General features: G+C 36.9%; 1 pseudogene; it reads right to left on the bottom strand.

Annotated features, from left to right (window-relative positions):
- LOC132134739 (uncharacterized protein KIAA0825-like) overlaps nucleotides 1-20,735 on the bottom strand; it is a 114,239-nt pseudogene that overhangs the window by 73,443 nt on the left and 20,061 nt on the right.

Raw genomic sequence — 20,735 nt, 5'->3', positions numbered from 1 at the left:
AAATAGTCCATTTTAAATGAGCCTTGGCCAACAGGACACGACGGCGCTTCTGGACCATGTTCACATATGGCTTCCTTTTTGCATGATAGAGCTTTAGTTGGCATCTGCTGATGGCACGGCGGATTGTGTTTACCGACAGTGGTTTCTGAAAGTATTCCTGGGCCCATTTAGTAATGTCATTGACACAATCATGCCGATGAGTGATGCAGTGTCATCTGAGAGCCCGAAGACCACGGGCATCCAATAAAGGTCTCCGGCCTTGTCCCTTACTCACAGAGATTTCTCCAGTTTTTCTGAATCTTTTGATGATGTTATGCACTGTAGATGATGAGATTTGCAAAGCCTTTGCAATTTGACGTTGAGGAACATTGTTTTTAAAGTTTTCCAAAAAATTTTTACGCAGTCTTTCACAGATTGGAGAGCCTCTGCCCATCTTTACTTCTGAGAGACTCTGCTTCTCTAAGACAAAGCTTTTATAGCTAATCATGTTACAGACCTGATATCAATTAACTTAATTAATCACTAGATGTTCTCCCAGCTGAATCTTTTCAAAACTGCTTGCTTTTTTTAGCCATTTGTTGCCCCCGTGCCAACTTTTTTGAGACCTGTAGCAGGCATTAAATTTTAAATGAGCTAATTAAGTGGATAAAATTGTAAAATTTCTTAGTTTAAACATTTGCTACGTTATCTATGTTCTATTGTGAATAAAATATTGGCTCATGTGATTTGAAATTCCTTTAGTTTTCATTTTATTAAAATTTAAAAAACGTCCCAACTTTTCCGGAATTCGGGTTGTACATTGATTGTATTGTTTTACTCTTGTCCCAGATACAGATCTGATGTAAACAATGAGTAAAAAAAAAAAACATATCTCATATATACATAAATACATATATCGTTTCATTATGTATTGTGCAAAAAATTATTTATATAAATTTTTCCTCAATATTATAATATATCACGCCTCATTGCGTTGTCATTATGCCATGGAAATGACACAAGATCTAGGAACTTGAGGAAAAGCAAAATGACTGAATTCTCCTGTGATGCATATATTTCTATTTTTGGACATCGTTAGCAAAAAATTAAATAAAATGAAGCATTTGAAAAATGTGTTTTAAGGGAGTTACATTTCTAAACATCCACAGTGCCAAAAAGTACAAATATGGATCATTCTCCTGAGCAGTCCGACTAGCTGTGTTAAATGGCACAATCAAGGTGCTAAGCAAGATCTATAAGATTATCTTTAGGGAAGATTGGTCATGGTCAGTTAAGCCAAAAACACAATCCCTTACATTAGAATAACAGCATAAAACACACTCTCCCACTCCCACCTCTGTCATTTGTCTAATTTGTGCAACTATAATTACCTCTCACATGTAATAAAACACAAAACATAAGAGCTTCACCTTGGATTAAACCCCTTGAATCAAAGCCAAATCAAAAGGTGTCAGGTCATAATTGCAGTTTCTATGTCAGCATGAAAAATCAATACGGTTAACATTGACACAATAAAAATGTTCATGCTGTGGCTTTTGCAGAGAGGAACAAGGAGAACGCTGAAATGTAAATAAATAATCAATGAACGAGACAGCTGAAGGTTTAATTATGGGATTGATTTGATGATAGGCTTCCAGCTGGTCAGATTTGTTATTGAAGCAATTAGGGGACACAATGGGGGCACATGGTGATAACGGTTTCCAACTGGACCATAACTGAATAGCCACATCTGACTAAAATTGCATCCTTTTGAAGTCTAAACAAATGCAGGACAGAGCATGGAAAAATTCTTGCATGGCTGCACCTGCTAAGTTGTAAAAGTGCTCCCATAGGTGTCTCTGGTCCAGGTAGCCCTCTAGCGCTCGAGTTAAAGCCCTGGTGAGGTAGTTGAGGGAGGACAGGACGGAAAAAACAGCTTCCAAAAACTCTGCAGCTGCTGTGTGAGTATCAGGGGACACTTCTGTTCCTCTTTCCACACAGAGACCTGAAAGTACATTATCATGGTTATTTTAAGTGTTATCAAAACTAATAACAAGGCTTAACAATATGATTGGTCCGGATCAAGATGGAGAGACTATTTGCCGGGTCTGTCACTGGCTCTATCAGGTGATGCATTAACCTATCTTACATACACACTACCATACAAAAGTTTTTTTTTTTTTTTTTTGTTTGTTTGTTATTGAAAGATGCATCTTATGCTCACCAAGGCTGCATTTATTTGATTAAATATTGCAATTTAAATAAATTTTCTAGTTTAATATATTTTAAAATGTAATTTATTCCTGTTAAGGCAAAGCTTGAATGTTCTGTTCTGTAAAAAATGTTATACTATTTTTATATAGTATTGTATATAAAGTATTTTATAAAAGAACAGTATTGTATATAAAGTAAATTTAAATCTAAACAAAACAAGCAGAATTAAAGCTGCAAGCAGCAATGAATGGCCTCGCACCCGGGTTCACCACCAGCGGGTTTTTTTATTTTACACTAACTTTGGACTGACCAAAATAAAGTGTTGATGTCATTAGATTTCTAGGAGTAGTTCATTGCAGCGTAAAACATGACACTTCTTGTTGCCAGCAGATGGCGCTATGACTATAACTGAATATGGGCATTTAGATCTGTTCAGGGCAGAAGTCTTATCAAACATGTGAATTTTTGGGGAGAATGGACATAGTATGATGGAGTTATAGCAAATTCCCTTTTCATGGTGAAGCATCGAAATGTGTCAGGCCACCATGGACACGCCCTTTAAAGAAACCTAAAGATCTTCACGATTTAACATCACAAAGGCCTTTAGATTACACTGACCAACTTTGGTGTTGCTCTGAATAAATCTCTAGGAGGAGTTCGTTAAAGTACAACCCCTGAAAATGACAAAAACATCACATATTTTGCAGAGATAATTCAAAATAACTGACTTCCTGTTGGGATTCAAATTTTGTACCAAGATACTTTTTTATAGGTATTGGTGTGTTATATGTGTGTACCAAATTTCATACATGTGAGTAAAATGTAGCTCAAAGCGCACACCGTTGAATGTGAATAGGTGGTTGCTGTCGAGCCATTTTGCCACACCCAATGGACTATTGGCATCCCGATGTGTTCAGGCCAGGACTCTTATCACACATGTGAAGCTTGTGGATGTTAGGACATTTTATGCCTGAGTTATAACATCATTTATTCCCATGGCGAGACATCAAACTTTATCATGGCGCCATGTACACTACCTTTAACGAAAACCCAAGATCTTCACAATTTAACATCGAACAGGCTTTAGATTAGACTGACCACAAAAAAATTTCTAGGAGTAGTTCATCACAGCGTAAAATATGACACTTCCTGTTACCAATAGGTGGCGCTATGACTATAACTGAATATGGGCATGTCAATCTGTACAAGTCCGGAGTCTTATTAAGCATGTGAAGTTTGGGGCAGATTGGACATTGTATGTCTGAGTTATAGCAAATTCCTTTTTCATGGCGAAACATCGAAATTTGTCAGGCCGCCACGGACACGCCCTTCAACAAAAACTCAAGATCTTCGCAATTTAACATCGCAAAGGCCTTTAGATTAGGCATACCAAATTTGGTGTTGATCTGAATAAATCTCTAGGAGGAGTTCGTTAAAATACAACTGCATGCAAATGACAAAAATAACACAAAATTTGCTCATAAAATTACAAATAACCGACTTCCTGTTGGGTTTCGAATTTTGCTAGAAGAGTCTTTTTTGTAGGTATCGGTGTGTTACATGTGTGTGCCAATTTTCATGCATGTAGGTGAAACATAGCTCGAAAGCTGTTGATTTTTTTTAGAATAGCTGGCGCTGTTGAGCCATTTTGACACACCCTCTTCTGAAACCTATATCAGTCATAAATTTTCACCAGGTCTGATGCGTGTGCAAAGTTTCAGGACTTTTCGAGCATGTTTAGGGTGTGACCACAACAACAAGATGTGACTGAATCCCCTAGTACAAATGTTGTCAGGCCTGTGGGGTTGTAGAGAATGCAGGATGGTTGTGACTTTGGTTCAGCCCTGTCAGTCTCACTTCCTAGAGATGACAGGCGTTTGAATAGGCAATCGAATGCAACGCAGCGTTCAATGAGTATCTCTGATAAAAAGCAAGCTGCTGTTTGCAGATTTTTGATAAATGTTGGACTGTTTTGAAATGACAGGCCAAAATTATGTCGTAGTAGAGCGTGAGGTTAGCTAACACTGCTTTGCTTAACAGGGATCCTGAATTCTACTGCAGCTGAAGGAGCAATGAGAATTGACTCTGCTGTCTTTTGGTACAAGTGTGAGGAAACGGGTATAGATGCCCTTTTACTTTGTGAGGTTTTGGTGTTTGGTGTCTTGTTCTGTCTTTCAGTCTAATTATCCAGTTGTAACTAAAAACTGATTTATATCAGAGGGTTTATTTTATATTTATTTTTTCCATCTGGAATGAATTTAATAGTGAAAATTTGATTCTATGTGACAGATGGTTGAAAGACAGGAGTAGGAGGAACGTGTATTTTTTTGTTTGTTTTTTTTTTTGCTTTGAATTAAAGTGCATTTTTAATCGTTCACAGAACAACAACATTTTTTTGCAATTTGTGTAGTGTATTAGCAGGCTATAATCTTTACCATTCTTTGCCTTTTCCATAGAGGTCAGGCACAAAGGATTTGACATGTAAATCCATACATTTACAGTGTAATAGTTTACTTTTTAGTTTGTCAGGTTATAACAAAAATCAAACTTAAATATTTCTTAATTCAAACTTCTTATCTTTAACAAAGAAAAAAATCCATTAATTCTTATCAATATGTGTGCAAAAAAGTAAAGTTTGATAGGACAGCAGCTAGATAGGAAGCGAAGTGGTAGAGAGAAAAGGTGATGGGATCAGGAAAGGTATTCAAGCCTAGACTCAAACCCGAAATGGAACAGCTTCCCACAAGGCTCCGACGATAGCACTGACAATATTAACATTTTTCAAAACCATTTACAACAATTAAATGCCATTTAAAATAGTTTGACATAACCAGATTAATTCTGATTCTGAAGAGTCAAGGAAATGCAGGTTCCAGTCCAGTCTATCACACCACAAATGTATTCCTCGATTCCCAGTTTCCAATACATTAAAAGACAAAAAGGCATAAAAACTTATTAAAGGCTTTTGAAACAAAACAGGGGACTTTTATAAATAGCCACAAGGGGCGGCAAAGGGCCGGACAGGTTAATGACCGCCTCTTTGCAATCTTTCATTTACAAGCCACTGGATATACTATGATGAACTGCTGGGGTTTCTCGAGGGAAGGCATTCCACAAACCAATTCTATCCTCTGCTAACAAACCTTTGCAACCTTGAAATGTTGCCAACAAACACACCTGTTGATTTTCTACCGGGCCTCACAGATGAGTTTCCACTGGAGGCCCTTAATTGGAACAAGACATTGCTATCAGTTCCTCAAACAAGCTCCTATTTACAGCACAGCTTTTCGCTAAATGCTCCCAAACTGTGCTGAGAGACAGCGACTGGAGTGAGGAACTTTAAAAAGGTTTCTCTAAACGGTAGACACCCAAGCCACCGCGTTTCTTCTTAATTAGCCAGGCTGCGGCCAGGCAGTGTTGATTTACGGCAAAGTGATTCCCACACCAGAGCACGCAGGCAGACGTGCTCTTAGCCGAGCTTGGTTATTAATGAGCTCTGCCATAATGTGAATTAATGTGCAAGCACAAAACAGCCTTTAAAGGTTAGACTTTTCAGAGTGGAAGGAAGAAAGAGGAAAATCTTTAAAGGTCATTCGCTTTGCTCTCACATGAGTGTTTATTACTGAGCTCTATTGATTCAGAAATGATGAGGAGGGTGATGAGTGAATAAAACGACATTCTTACAACAGTCCAGATGAATCTCCGATGTGCCTGAGGACGAAACACAAATCTGATGAAGCTGAGCAGCACACGAGATGGTGGAAAATACAGGTGGATTTGCCTTACTTTGTGAAATAATAAGTATCAAATGTGTCTGATTGGAACGAGCCTCTCAAGACCTCAGCTAGCATTTACTTGTTAGCAAATTTAACAGAGTGCAATTAAAAATTTTAGACTAGCAATTAGCGATTTCTATAGTGTACTTGGCGAGAATGAAAGGACGGTTCCTCTGCGCAGGTGTTGGGCGACTCGAGCGATGTTACCATCTTGTGATCAGTTCACGGGTGCACACAACAGCTTATTGAAAACAGAAGTAGACATGTGAAAAGAAGACCCATTAAAAACAGGTGCAGGCTATTAAGAGCAGCAAGGTCACTGGGTCATCCTCACAGCTAATCAGTCTTTCCACCAATAAATTGTACTAAATTCATTTGTGGAAACCAATGAAAGCGCCGGGCTTCAAAGAGCATTTCCTCGTATTCTCTCAATGCAAGCCACTCTTCTGTTCTGTGACCTACATCAGAATTGAACGCATGTGGAGATGAATCAACATTTTGGCAAATCAACTAAACTATATATTTTTTTATATTTTGCCAACTTTCAGCATGCTTCATTAGAGCAACATCATCTGGAATCTTTGGTTAGGGTACATGTACATTGTAAGAAGTGTGTCAGTGCTTTAAGAGTCTTACAGGAGTATGAGATGATGATCTGTAGCACGAAGCAGTCCTTGTGAAGGATGATCTGCAGAAGTAGAGCTGGATTGTAACAGGGTTCAGACACCAGTAGCTCAAACAGACATAAAGAGGATCCCTCACACGCTGGAAAATCCCTTAAACAACAGAAATATCTATATTAAGCTCATTAAAATTCATAACTTTTTTATTTTTAAGAAGTATCTTGTGTTCACCAAAGCTTTGTTTATTTTAACACATTTATTTGAAATAATTATTTTCTATCTTAACATGTTATAAAATGTAATGTATCTCTGTGACGGCAAAGCTGACATTTCATCAGCCATTTTTCAAGCCTTCAGTGTCACATGGTCTTTCAGAAATCTAATATGCTAACTTTTTTATTATTATCAATCCTGAAAGCTGTTGTGCTGCTTCAATTTTTTGTTAAACAGGGATACATTTCTTTTTTTTCCCCAGAAAGTTCAAAAGATCTATTAACTACATCACCACAAAAATGACATAAAACTGTTATTCATTTATTCACCAGAAAACATTTCAATGCTGCTTACAAAATACAGATATGTTGTACTGGTTATACTGTTATAATGTTATAATGTTATACTGGTGTTGGATAAAGTCACATTAAAACCCACATTACAGTTACAGTTGCTGTAGAACATATTGAAAAAGAATTTTAGGAATCCAAGGACATCTCCTCTTCATTCAAAAGAGCACATTATATTAGAACAACAGTTCTACCACAAAGAATCCATTATCATGTGACAGGAATGAAGGCAATGAGTGATAAAAGTACAGTATGGTCAATGGATTGTTCTTTTGTTTAATAACATGCTGATTGTTCAGATGACAAAACATCATCATCATCACAACAAAAAAAAGTTTATCATTTGAAAGTTTATGATTTTTAAAACATACATGTGATCATATGATCTAGGACCTTTTTATAATTGTAACAACTGTAAGTCTCTTGACTGATTTTCTGTTATCAGTGGGATAGCAATGTATGAAAAACAGCTCACACAGCAGTCACTTTCCAACAAAGCAATTTTCAGTTGGCCATCACAACAAATTTAAGTGACCAACTTGATCCCGATGTCAGATAAACAGACCTCATGCAAAAAAAGTGTGTTATGCTTACCTAAGCAAACAAACAGCACTAATTATCATTATTTATTTCTAAAGAGCAAATGTGATGCTCATAAAGGCACAAAAAAGAGGCGGGCTGAATTCTGCTACATAATAGGGGAACATTATGCTTTAGTTAAGCAACAGCTTTGTCATGTCAAAGCACCGGTAATCCACCCATTATCCCACTTTAATAGTCCTGATAAATCTGTAAGCTTCACCATGACGTCAGGTTTCACTGTATCTTGAACTTCTACACGTTACAAAAAAAAGACCCTTTTCTGCCCATAATGCTCTATGATTTATTGATATTTCTTGTCTCTTTTATTACTTTTTTATTTAATAATCCAAACTGTCAGTTGGTTGGAGTGTTTGAGCGAGGAGAAGTGTTTGATTTTGGTGTCTGGCCTTTTGGCTCTGGTGGGGCCCTCACCACGAGACCCTCAGGGAATCTTGAACACAGCAAGGCTAAATAAATAAATAAAAACGGAGCAGGCAATAAAAATGCACTAATTTAAATCCCTGCGACTTCATGGAAGTGGAGTCGGTGGGGCTGAAGACTAGTGATTTGTGTAAGCGGGACACCCGATGATATCACGCTGGAGTGGGAGTCTGGAGCAGTGCTGGGGGGCTTGAGGAGGGTGATGTTGACATTCTGCTTGGTTTCACAGTCCTCCTACAGGCTCAGTTTCAGCCTTTCACACCCGGGCTGAAGACCCGCAGCGCATGTCAGCATAAACAGCATGACTAACTATGGCATCTGCATCTGGCCTGCATTAGAGCGGTGAGTTTGGGGGTCTGGTGGCTGCAGTAATGTATTAACTGTTTTTGTGTGCATCTAGCGCATGAACGTAAACTGAAAGGCCACACTAGCCTCATCTGGGTGATCTGCAACAACTCCCTATATTATATGAGTTATGTGTTTTTCTTGTAATAAAACTTAAAAATGGGCTCAATAATAAAGGTACAGAGCAATCTGGTGTGGTTTTTATGTCTTATGCATTCTTGTGTTACAAATATTTTATTTAAAAAATGTCACATTATTATGTAATTTTTTTGGAGGTGACAAAATTTTATGTAAATAAGTAATCATACTGTAGTATTTTATTTATTATTATTCTTCCTAATATTATAACTGTACTATTTATTTAATTTGTCTACTGTTAAACCCACACACACACAATCACTCACAAAGGTACACGAATGAAAGTATGATTAAAATGTAGTAATTTGCATTGTTACAAAAATGCATATTTAATATATACAAAATATATACTTACAAATTACAAAAGAACCACACATATATGCAATATTGTGTTATATGCAATATTGTGTCGGTGAACTTTTGTTTCAATATGTATATATATATATATATATACTTTCAGTTGATGTATAAATCTCAGTTTTGAAAAAATTACACTTAAGACTGGTTTTGTCTTTTGACACATATACACACACACACACACACACACACACACACACACACACACTCACACACACATACACTGTTATTTTGAACTTTCGGTTTCCCAAAAAATATTGAGCAGCATGACTCTTTTTATGTAACGAATGCACACAAGAAACGAGAGGTCCAGTTGCAGTGTTTTAATGGGGTGATCCAAAATCCAAAAACAGGCAAGAGGTCGATAACAATAAAAGCAGTCCAAAAACAAGAAACATGAAAAAACACAAGGGAACACGAGAAAGCCAGGTGATGGAAAACAAGGACTCCGTGAAACAGATAGAAACAGACCGGTTTATATAGACAGGTGAAAACGATGAAAGTGGAGACAGCTGAGTGCAATTAACAGGTGTGCAATTAACAGTGATGAAAGGGACAAAGGCTTTGTGGGAAATGTTGTGCCTGCAGTGGGGTGACTATGGGGAAGTTAGACCACTATTGGACACCCAGGGAAACACAGACCAGACACTGTGACATTTTAACATTGCTAATAATAAAAAAATGTTTGAGGAACAAATCAGTCTATTAGAATTATTTCTGAAGATTCACATGACACTGAAGACAGGAATAATGTCTGCTGAAAATTCAGCTTTGCCATTAAAATAATAAATTGTAATAATCTCATATTAATAATATTTCATAATAATATTACTCTTTTTACAGAATATTTGACCAAATAAATGCAGCCTTGGCGAGTATAAAGACGTATATATAAAATACTTTTTTTTTTTTTTTTTTTTATGTTATCAACCCCAAATTTTTAATAGAGTAATTCAAACTATGATACATCTCTGGGGTGGTTAATTAAAGAGTTAATCACTCTAAGGGATTATGGGCTGAACACTTTTATTTGTTGCTTATTCCTATCAGTACCTCAGCAGCTCAGCTCCTCTGTGAACAGTGCTGGGTTGATTACGTTCAGCCACTTTGTTTCATGACTGTTCACTCCCTCTGGAAACTTTGGAGTTTTGCTGTTTCCTCCACCGCAACCTCCCTGAAAAACCCTGGAGAATAAAATAAATATACAAATATATAGAGAGGGAAATACAGTTTTCAATGTGCTAATCTCACCCAGGGCTGGACTGGGACAAAAAATCGGCCCGGGCATTTCATGCCTCCCCGTGAGAAAATTTTGTGCATTTTAATGTTAAATTCATTAATCTGGTGCACTTTGAGAGTTCAAAATTAAAAGCTCCAACCCATATTCAGTGTGCAAATTAAACAGAGAAAAATTCAAACCTCTTTTAGTTACAGTGTCTATTTACATTACACCTATACATAATAATAGTTATAATATTAATCCAATGACAGTAATAGCCATATTTTGTAAAACAAATGCACAAAAAAATAAAGGAAACTTTCTTAATTAGTTGTACCAATTTCTATACTTTCTATACTTTCTATACTTGATATCTTTTATTTTGACGCAAACTGCATCAAGCTTTTATTTTGGCGGAAAACATGGTTTACAAACGCCTCTTATTAAATTTCTAGTGAATTGCGGTAATCGTCAACTATGCAGATGTGGAAATAATCTACACTCATGACATGGCCTAAGTGTTTTGAAAGTAGTTATGCTTACTGCAGGCTCTACACTTTCTCATCTCTCTCCTGATCCTCCGTCCTCACTATCATCATCTGCCACAGGAGCTGATGAAGGTCAGAAAACATATATTTTGACACAGTTTACAGTGTCTGCTTTAAGGGCCTGGTTCTATTTTTTCACGCTATTTATCTGCACATTCCTTGCGTTTCTTCTTCATCTTTTTTTACAGATACACACTGACACTCGCTCGCTCACTCGTTTAAAGTTGTGATTGGGCCAGCCCAGTGTCAATCAAGAAAAGAGCCAATGGGCCGCTGATCTACGTGTTTCATGGGCTGGTCTGTCAGAAAAAAAACCAACACTGACTTTGACCAATGCATTACACCGGCACAAACCCAGCGCCGCCAATTAAGCAAAACAAAACAAAACGAATGGGCCGCCGATGTACAAATTTTATGGGCCGTTTAAAAAAAAAAATAAAAAAAAAAGTATGAGTATGAGATATCGGCCCAAAAAGCACGTCGGCCCACCGGGCAAATGCCCGGTATGCCCAATGGCCAGTCCAGCCATGATCTCACCTCTGTAAATCACAATAATCCACAAGTTAAATCTGACTCGTGTCACCTGTGCAGCTCTGCTAGAGGTGATGTAAGGATGATCAGTACAGTCAGTAGCTGGTGACACAGGCTGTGTATGGACCACATCCAAGATCCATGAGTGGCATCAGGCCTTAGCAGCTCCTCCACAGAGTCACACACACTCCACATCAGATGCTCCACGCACAGCAGAATAGCTGTAATATCAACCCTGTAGGAGGCAATGAGACACCACATATTAGGAATAACTCAGCTGCACACACTGTGTCCTAAGCAAGATTTTCTAGCAAAAATCCAATGTGTTTCTGTGTAATACCGTTCAAAATTTTGGGGCTGGTTAAACTTTTTAAATATTTTTTAAAGAAGTCTCAACCAAAAAAAAAAACCATAAATATTGTGAAATATTATCACAATCTAAAATAAAGTTGTGGTTTTTTATGCATTTTTAATAAGTACTTAATAAGTAATAATAAGTACGTATTCCTGTGATGCCAAAGCTCAATTTTTACTCCATTACTCCAGTCTTTAGAAATCATTCTTATATGCTGATATGGTATTAAAAATAAAATAAAAATAAAAACATTTATTATTATTATCAATGTTAAAAACAGTTGTTGCTGCTTAATATCTTTGTGGAACAGTTTGAACAGTAATGTAAATGTAAAAAATAGGGAAAATCAGCATGAACAATAACATATCCAATATCAACCACTAACCATTGGAACAAATATATTGCATCATGCATCTACTTTCAATTACACATGTATCAGTGTATGTCTTGTTCAGTTCAAACCACCGAATCCTGTACTTCTGTACAGTCTCTCAGCATCTAGAGAGGTCATATTACCTACTTCGGTTTCCCTATCAAACTCAGCTTTTCATCACCCACCAATCATGTTCTGCCTCATAGCACAGCGAAAGTTCCCCTTTCACCAGATAGGAGAAAAAGAGAATGGAGCAGAGGAAAAGTCCATCTGCCTGGCAGACTCTGAGCTCACTCGGCACTGAAGAGCTCATAACCGGGTGTCCTTGCAGCAAAGCTCATCTGCTGAAACAAAAAACTCCCTGCGGCCCTAGGCGATCTGCTCTTTCTAATCAGTCCTGGAGTGGAGGGGAAGAGTGTTCTTGTGGCATCTTTAACCACTTTAAGTACGTGTTAATGCAACCCACAAGGCCTGGGTGGTTGGGCCCGGTCTAGCATGAAAGAACCAGGCCCTCCGCCAGGCACTGAGGCAGGGCCATGTGCTAACAAAGAGAGACTGTTCTACAAATCTGAAGATCTGATTTGACCCTGGGGTCGAACACTGGCATAATCACTAAAGCATTCAACACTGTCTGCTAAGTCCGAGGTTCCTGGAGGCGGGCTTGTGCTTCTCAGTGCAGCAGAAATACAGTAAGATCATTCAATCAGACAGCATGGATGTCTGCTCTCTGTTAGAATGTGCTTGAGTGTGACCGCTGACCACAAAGATGTAGGCGGGTGACTTTAACCATGCATGCAATTTCCTGCATTATGCATCTCCACAACGCAACAGATGCACATGAATGTTACATGCTACACAAATTGTTATATGAGAAACAGTGCAGTTCAAGTTTTTGTTTTGTTGTATGTTTTAGCCATGATTCCCATCCACTTACTTTATAAGACTGATAGACTGCAACGGTTTGAGCTAAAAATCTCTATTTGTGGTCTACTGAAGAAACAAAGTCACCTACATCTTGGATGCCCTGGGGGTAAGCAGATAAGCATCAAATTTTCATTGTTGGGTGAACTACCCCTTTAATATAAAGGGGGTGAGGAAAAAAACTAAAACATAGAAATGCACACACTGACGAAGCAAAGAAGAAGCAAACAATTATGCGTCTATGGAATGGAATGGGAGGGAATGGAATGGAATTGTGAATGGAATCATCAATGAACTGTATGTTTCCTATTCCTACCTCACACAATTTAAAAAGTAGCAACAGCTCTAATGTAAAATTGTGGCAGGTCTTCATATCTGGTACCTGATCTGAGAGAGTCTTTTGTAGGAGGGTTGCGCTCTTGAGTACCTCTGAACTAAGACCTCCAGGGTCTCACACAACACCTGGGCCAATGTCTGCCGGGCCTGTGCGGGGGCAACGGAGCCCCAAAGGTCACCGCGCAGGACTGTGAGAAAATAGTGCCACATCTGAATGGAGAAAGAACACCTTTGGCCCTAAGAAAAAAGGTGGAGGAGACAAAAAAATAGACAACTAGAGACTGGAAGAGATATGATGATGATGATGATGATCAGGGGCGTCAAGCATTCATGATTTTTGAGGGGGCACATTTTTTTTTTGGGGGGGGGGGGTATCTCGTTTCTCAAATATGTGTAGGTAAACGCGTTTTGCACCTTTATAGATTGCTATTTGATCAATATATGAAAATGTAGTGTAATCTATTAACACATAAAAACCTGACTTTTTACTTAAGTGCCATATCATGCCATAAAATATTTTTAATACGACTGAATTTGCATTTAATGTAAATTTTAATAACAATATTGTAAGATACTTATTTTAACACTTTCATTTTACAGAGAGTAAAGAACATTTACATTATCAAAAAACATTTTCATTCAGTCTAGCCAGAGTTCAGGCACTCTCAAAAACTCCCATTAAAATCACTGAAGCACTTTACATTATGAAACGAATATCTTACTTACATTCGTACGCACATCTGCACTTTTTGTTGTTTCTGATGAGAGAATTCGCTAAATAATTCAGTCAGCGAGCAAGTGAACAAAACGTTTCAGTGATGACTCTTCTGGACGTCTCTCATTGGCCATTGCATCCATAAGCGCAACAGAATAGTTTCTGATTGGTTATCATGAAGTGTTGTACGAACGCGTCTGTCTCTGGCTCAGCGCCAGCCAGCGAACGCAGATTTGAATTTAGCAGCTGATGCTGTGCACTGAACGATCTAATCTCACCGCTGTGATTGTATCAAATATATAAAAAATATTATTCGGCAATTTTTTTTTTTTCGTTTGGAAGCTGCATTTAAAATCCACTTGGCTCAGAAATCTGAGGGGGCACGTGCCCCCTCACTTCGAATGGGCACGACGCCTCTGATGATGATGATATCATGGCAAATAAATGACAAAAAATAATAGAAAGGAAAAGACAGAAGGTCATTCCAGACCCTCATGGTCATGCCACCTGCACACTGCACCTGGACCCCTCATTACCACAGAGAGAAAGAGAGAGAGAGAGAGAGAGAGAGAGAGAGAATGCATGAATACTTTGAAGTTTTATCTGGATATTCAATCACTGCTCCTCTGAACATTACCCAGACATACAGTCAAGATGTCAGAGGCAAAAATTACTCAAAAATGAAAGTAATTCCTGTTCTGCAGTACACTTCAAATTTCATCACCTGGGACTTAATATGTTGGCCAAAATATCATAACTTTAACTCCTGATTTCAAAATGGAAATCACAATCTGCAACTGTTTTTTTCTTCTGCACAATATCACAATTATGTGAACACAGGAGTGAGTTTTTAAATCATTTCATTACTCAAGCTTAAGCAGATGTTGCTATCTTTACTTTATTTACTCTGATCACAAAAGATTAAATAAATGTTTTTCTTTGAAATATTTTTTAAATCAGATTTTATAGGTTTTTCCTGTGTCCTAAATTTCTCTTTCCATCCAATTGATATTTTGCAATATCCCTTTAAATAACAAAATCCAGACATCATCCTCCACGAAATGATATAACTTTTGGCTGGTGAAAAACAGCATAAACATGAACAAGTCTAAACATCAGATTTGATGAATTATGTGATGTTTGGTGGGAGATTTTTTTGTATTTTCTTTTTACACAGAGGCTTTCAAACTTGTTGATGATTCCAAATTTGCACTGTATAACATGTTAAAACACCATTTGAAAACCTTTGCTGTAAAAATATGTCTTTTTTAGATTAAATTACAGAAATCTGTTTAATGTTATGTTTGAATAAGATTCAAAATATTGAAAATTAACTACAAATGTATTTCTGTAACATTTCTGTAAACTAACTTTGAGAGAAAGTAACATCAAACCTTAGAACAAATGAACAAATTTGCACGATGAACAAAAAGATGCAAATTATCAAGTTTAAATTAACAATAAGTCTTAAAGTTTTGCAAAAGTTACAGAGAACAAAGCTAGTGCATAACAAGAGTAAGATGATTAATCTAAAGGGTCAGAATTTGTGATACTGTACATGTTAAACAGCTCAAACTGAGAATCAAGAACTAGAAACACAATTCAGAAAGGGCAAAAAATGATAAAAAAGGACTAGAGACTCTGGTTTCCTAAGAGGCTAATTACTTTCAGGCAAAGAGGAAGCAGCATTAGGAGTTCACAGTGTGACCAAAGAGAGATTATTAACAACCATGTTCTACATCTCCTAATGAGAGCTGGGACGTGGTCCACCAGTGAGCCACGGCTAAGTCAGCCATAGAAAGAGACACACAGGGCCATGACCACACGTCTGGACCCAGGGATTTGGTGCTAGCGACCGGGCCTCTGGAAGCCCCCGGCCCTGTGCCATTTGCTTAGGAGGAAATGAAATGGAGGGATGAATGAAAAAAAGCAAAAGAGAGGGGATACAGGTCAGCAGAGGTGCAGACTTGCAGAGCCAGCTGCACACCTGCGCACAGCAGGCCAGTCTGCCCCACAGCCCCGCAATGGGCAGATGTGTGTGTATTCATCTGTGAGAGATGGCTTATGTGTGTGCCGATATCTTAATGGAGGTAAAGTTAGGACTACACAGATGGTTGAGTCTAACGCTACCTCAGGGCACTGCAAGCCCCACTGAAAGGAAACTAGAGGAAAGGATTTTATGAGAATGATATAGCTAGAAACTCTTTATAGTAATATTCCTAGAAGATTAGTTTTTATATTAATATCCCTATGATATTTAATATAAATATCAATACTCATTATTAATTCTGAAAATGCTTAAAAGTATGCATTTTATTTATTTTTTATATTTTTTTATCAAAAATTGCAGCCAAATGAAATATTAATTCTTACTCAATAAATAAATTAATTAATAATCTAGTTAAAAACCATCAGGGAATACTTTTCAAACCGTTTTGCTCTAAATTAACCTAATTTCTTATTATTATTTTTACCATTTCTAAACATTTTACACAAATTTATCAATTATCCACTATTTGCCTCCATATTGTTTTATATCTAAAATTTTATACAAATCTTTATTTTTATTTAAATCATTTTTGGATGATGATGTCAACAAACTGAAATTTTGATTGGATATGTTGTTTTAAGAGTTTAAACGAATTAAAAGAAATGAATAACTCCATATCCAATCTAATGAAAAATTATGTTTTAACCCCTTAACTGTCATCTGACGCCTAGGTTTACTTCACTATATTACAATCAAATCTAATCTAATCTTGACAAACTATATATCGTTGGAAAGGTCTAAGACTCCCAAATATATATTCTACCAATGTTTTTTGTTAAAAATTATGTAGGAGAATTAATAGATCAATTTATGACAAGAGTGCACCCTCAAAAATCTAAATTATAACAGGAGTTTTGACCTTTGTTTAAAAAAAAGACTTCTTCGTTGTCTTTTTCTCTATCACATTTTAGAAATCATCAGACGTTATATATCAACTTAAAATGTAAAATTTCAAAATTCATCCTTTAAAACCCATTTTAAAATCAGACATTGCATTACAATGTAAATAGTACATCAATATCATGTTACAAAATGTTTTCAGTCATGAATTATAAAAATTTAGGTTAGTATCATGCACATTCAAGTCTATCTTCAAAAACGTGAATGACAGTTTTAAATAACTTTCCCAAATAATCCATCATTTTCCATTGGTCAACAAAACAGATAGACCTGCAAACAAAACAAAGCAAAAACAAAACAAGACACATTTAAAAGCATTCCAACATTCACAATGCTATATATATATATATATATATATATATATATATATATATATATATATATATATATATATATATATATATATATATATATATATATATATATATATATATATATATATACACAACATTTTCAAGCATTTTAAATAAGATGTTTTGAACGCGGTCATAAAAAATGCTCTTTAGTATGGCAGCACTAAGGCTGGATGTACACACCTGACTCCTTTCATGACAGCCTAAGAGAAGTCAACTAAATAGTCAAGGACAACGAGAAATAGCAGCATGCAAATCCAAGGATTTAAGAGGAAGCCTACTTAAGAATACAATACAACACAATTTATCATTTATTAACAAATGTTACAGCATTTCAGTACAGATACACTTATGATCTGAATGTGAATCTGCAATGTGATTTAACCACAGATTTGTCCTTGAGCACAGTTTATAGAGGTACAGGATGTTTTGTCTTCCAATAACCTAACCCAACCCTACAAAAATGCCTTCAACAGGCTTACACGTAATGTGAACTATTATTGAAATATTGCCAGAAAAGCTTCAGCCATCTGTACCCTGTAAAACGGGTTGGGGTCACTCAAGTAGTGGCTCTTGGCATCCTGTAGTATACTAGTGGCACACACATGGATGCAGTAGCTGGTCAGGTGATCGTGCACGGCTGCCATCACATCCTGGCTTCTCTGAATGGGCAGCAGAGTTAGAGGCCTGGGGTTGGAGACATCAAAGACACAAGGCCTGATTTAATGCAAAAGCGGTGTAGTTTACAGGTCAAAGAGCCACTGTGATTAATATCAGCAAATGGCTCTAATTATTACCTGTCAATCATTCAACACCTCATTCTTCCTCGCCTAATATTTTCTCACTTCCTCTCTTCAAGTACAAGGCCACACATACATCCGATACCCCATTCTGTATGACTTTCTGTCGCTCATTCTTGGCTATAACCTTACGAATACATATGTGAAAAGTTCTGTCAGAGCCCACCAGCCCACATACGTCTCACTCTGGTTCTTTACAATCCAATTACAGCATTTTAGTAAATCTGGCATCCATCTGACAGGCTGCCTGGCCGGGGAAACCTGGCCTTGACAAAGTGTTCTATAAATCGGTGAACTTTAGCAATGCTCAAGGCTCTCCAAACGCTTTTCACTTTAAGTATAAATGCACAGGTCAAACCCAAGCTGAGATTTTTTTTATATACCATTTTATATTCAATTATTTTACTTTATTTTCATCCAAGAAGAGATTTGGATTAATTTATGAAATCGGGGTACCACATCATAGAGAATCAGACTTCTTTATCATTTCTTACACCACATCCACAACAGAAAATAGGTGGAAATAAAGTACAGCTTTTAAATTATTGATTAATGTACTTGGGCCGCATATTAAGATGTGAATTTGAAAATGCAAATACATGCAAATAAGAAATTGTATAACATAAAATGAAAAGTAAAACGTAAAATTTCACATTAAGATTCTGGCTATTAATTAAATTTTTTTATTTTGTTGCTTTTTTAATTCTTCTTCTTTTTGTATGTAATATATTATAGTGTATTCAGCATAAACCACTCTAAATCTGTCTAGGTTTTTGTTTAAAAATTAAGAAAGAAATTATATATTAAGAATATATTCAGAAAATAAAGTTTTGCTTCTGCTTCTTGCAGTTATTACAATTTTTCAGTAATATTGATCTTGTTTTAAGGTCTAAGCTGTTGCTTCTTATTGAAAAAGGGAAAAAAAATCATGCTTTACAGAGTATAAATAATTATAATAAAACAATGTAAAAAATATAGTTATATTAACAAATATTATAATTACTTTTTATATTAGTATACATTTTTTTTTCTCTCATTATTATTATAATTTTATACTAGTATAATTAGTAAATTTAGTGAGATTGAGTGTATCTCATCCTTCATCCTTCTTCCTTCCTTATTTATTTATTAAGCACTTTTACACAACTTGTCATTGAACAAAGTGCTGTACAAACACATAAGCAATCATAAAAACATACATCAGTAACACCACATATAAATAATGAAATAAACCCCTCAGTTTGATAACCTACAAAAGCAACTACTATACCCCATTGAATGCTAGAGCTAGGAGGTATTCTTTAAGCTTATGTTTAAAAACATTAAATCTCATATGCCTGTTGAGTCTCTGAGCTGGCTTTCATAGTGCGTGAGTGTTTGGAGGATGTGGACACTGGTGGCCATCAGAATAGGCAGGTTTCTGAAGGAAGTGGAGGCCGGCACTTCCGCTCCCCTCTCCTCTAGTCTGGTCAGTAAGAGGGAGGTCACACGGCCACACACCTCCACGTAGCTGGAGCACACCGGCAGCAGGCCGTCCTCTCTAAATGCCACAGCCAGAGGGAGAAAAGCATCCATCTGCTCCAGAACATCTGCACAGAACTGGTAATAAAGTGAATATGTGTCTGTCTATAAACCAATACTTGTGCTTTAATGTGTCCCTCACTTTGCTCCTAAAATGTCAAATTAATAAAGACAATTAAGCATATCAATATGTATAATTAATATTTTATAATGTAATACTTTTATTTCATGTCCTGTCAATTAACAGGCCAGTTATTTCAGGAAAAAAAAAATTGGGGAAGAGAGCTGCTGGCTTCAGAAACCACACTACATAACATTTTGGGACACTTCATCTCCAACACTGGTGGAGGTATTTTAAACTGCAACAAACTTGTTTAGTGAAACCATACTGTTATCCACACTAGACAGATGTCTTTACTATCACGACCATTTGGTAGAATTATTCGCAGATAGTTATTGTGAAATAACTTTCAGGTACTCCATCCTGTCCGGCTTAAATCAACAAAAAGCATCCAACGCTATACACTAGAAATTCTTCATCAAACAACACTCAAACTTCCCTTTTTGAAAACCGAAATTGCATTTCAGCAGCTCACAGAGCTCTACCAAATGCGAACCGACTAGCATTTACTGTAGTAGAATAACCGAATCATCCATGCCGATATGACTGTGTGAGACATTCAGGGCCATTTTCTGATTCATGCGGCGCCTGGAGAGAGAAGCAACACTTATCTCATTTTTCCACATTTTTCCTGGAGGAAACAGGGAATCAGCACTGGCATTTTCTCTTCAAAATGATTACGAAAGTGTGTGTGCCTGTTACATCTGCCTTACATTGCCTCGGGAGGCACGCCGTTTGAAAGGAAGACCCCTAAGGGTTATTGCCAAAAAGAGGCAGCCCTGGAACGGGACATACACCAAATTTCCTCCACCCATATTTCTCCAACCTTTGACAAATGAAGACATCATTGTGGATCTATCCACATCTAGCACTTCCATTCCTCCCTTTCTTCATCCTTCCTTCCAGCCACATGTGTTCAATGCAGATTAGCAGTAACAGCAGTGAATCTGAGCATGCTGTAGAGCCAGACGCAT

The sequence above is a fragment of the Carassius carassius genome, chromosome 4, assembly GCF_963082965.1.
Source record: "Carassius carassius chromosome 4, fCarCar2.1, whole genome shotgun sequence".
NCBI lineage: Eukaryota > Metazoa > Chordata > Actinopteri > Cypriniformes > Cyprinidae > Carassius > Carassius carassius.
The sequence above is the reverse complement of the archived record's forward strand: the minus strand, read 5'-3'. Positions and strand labels throughout refer to the sequence as shown.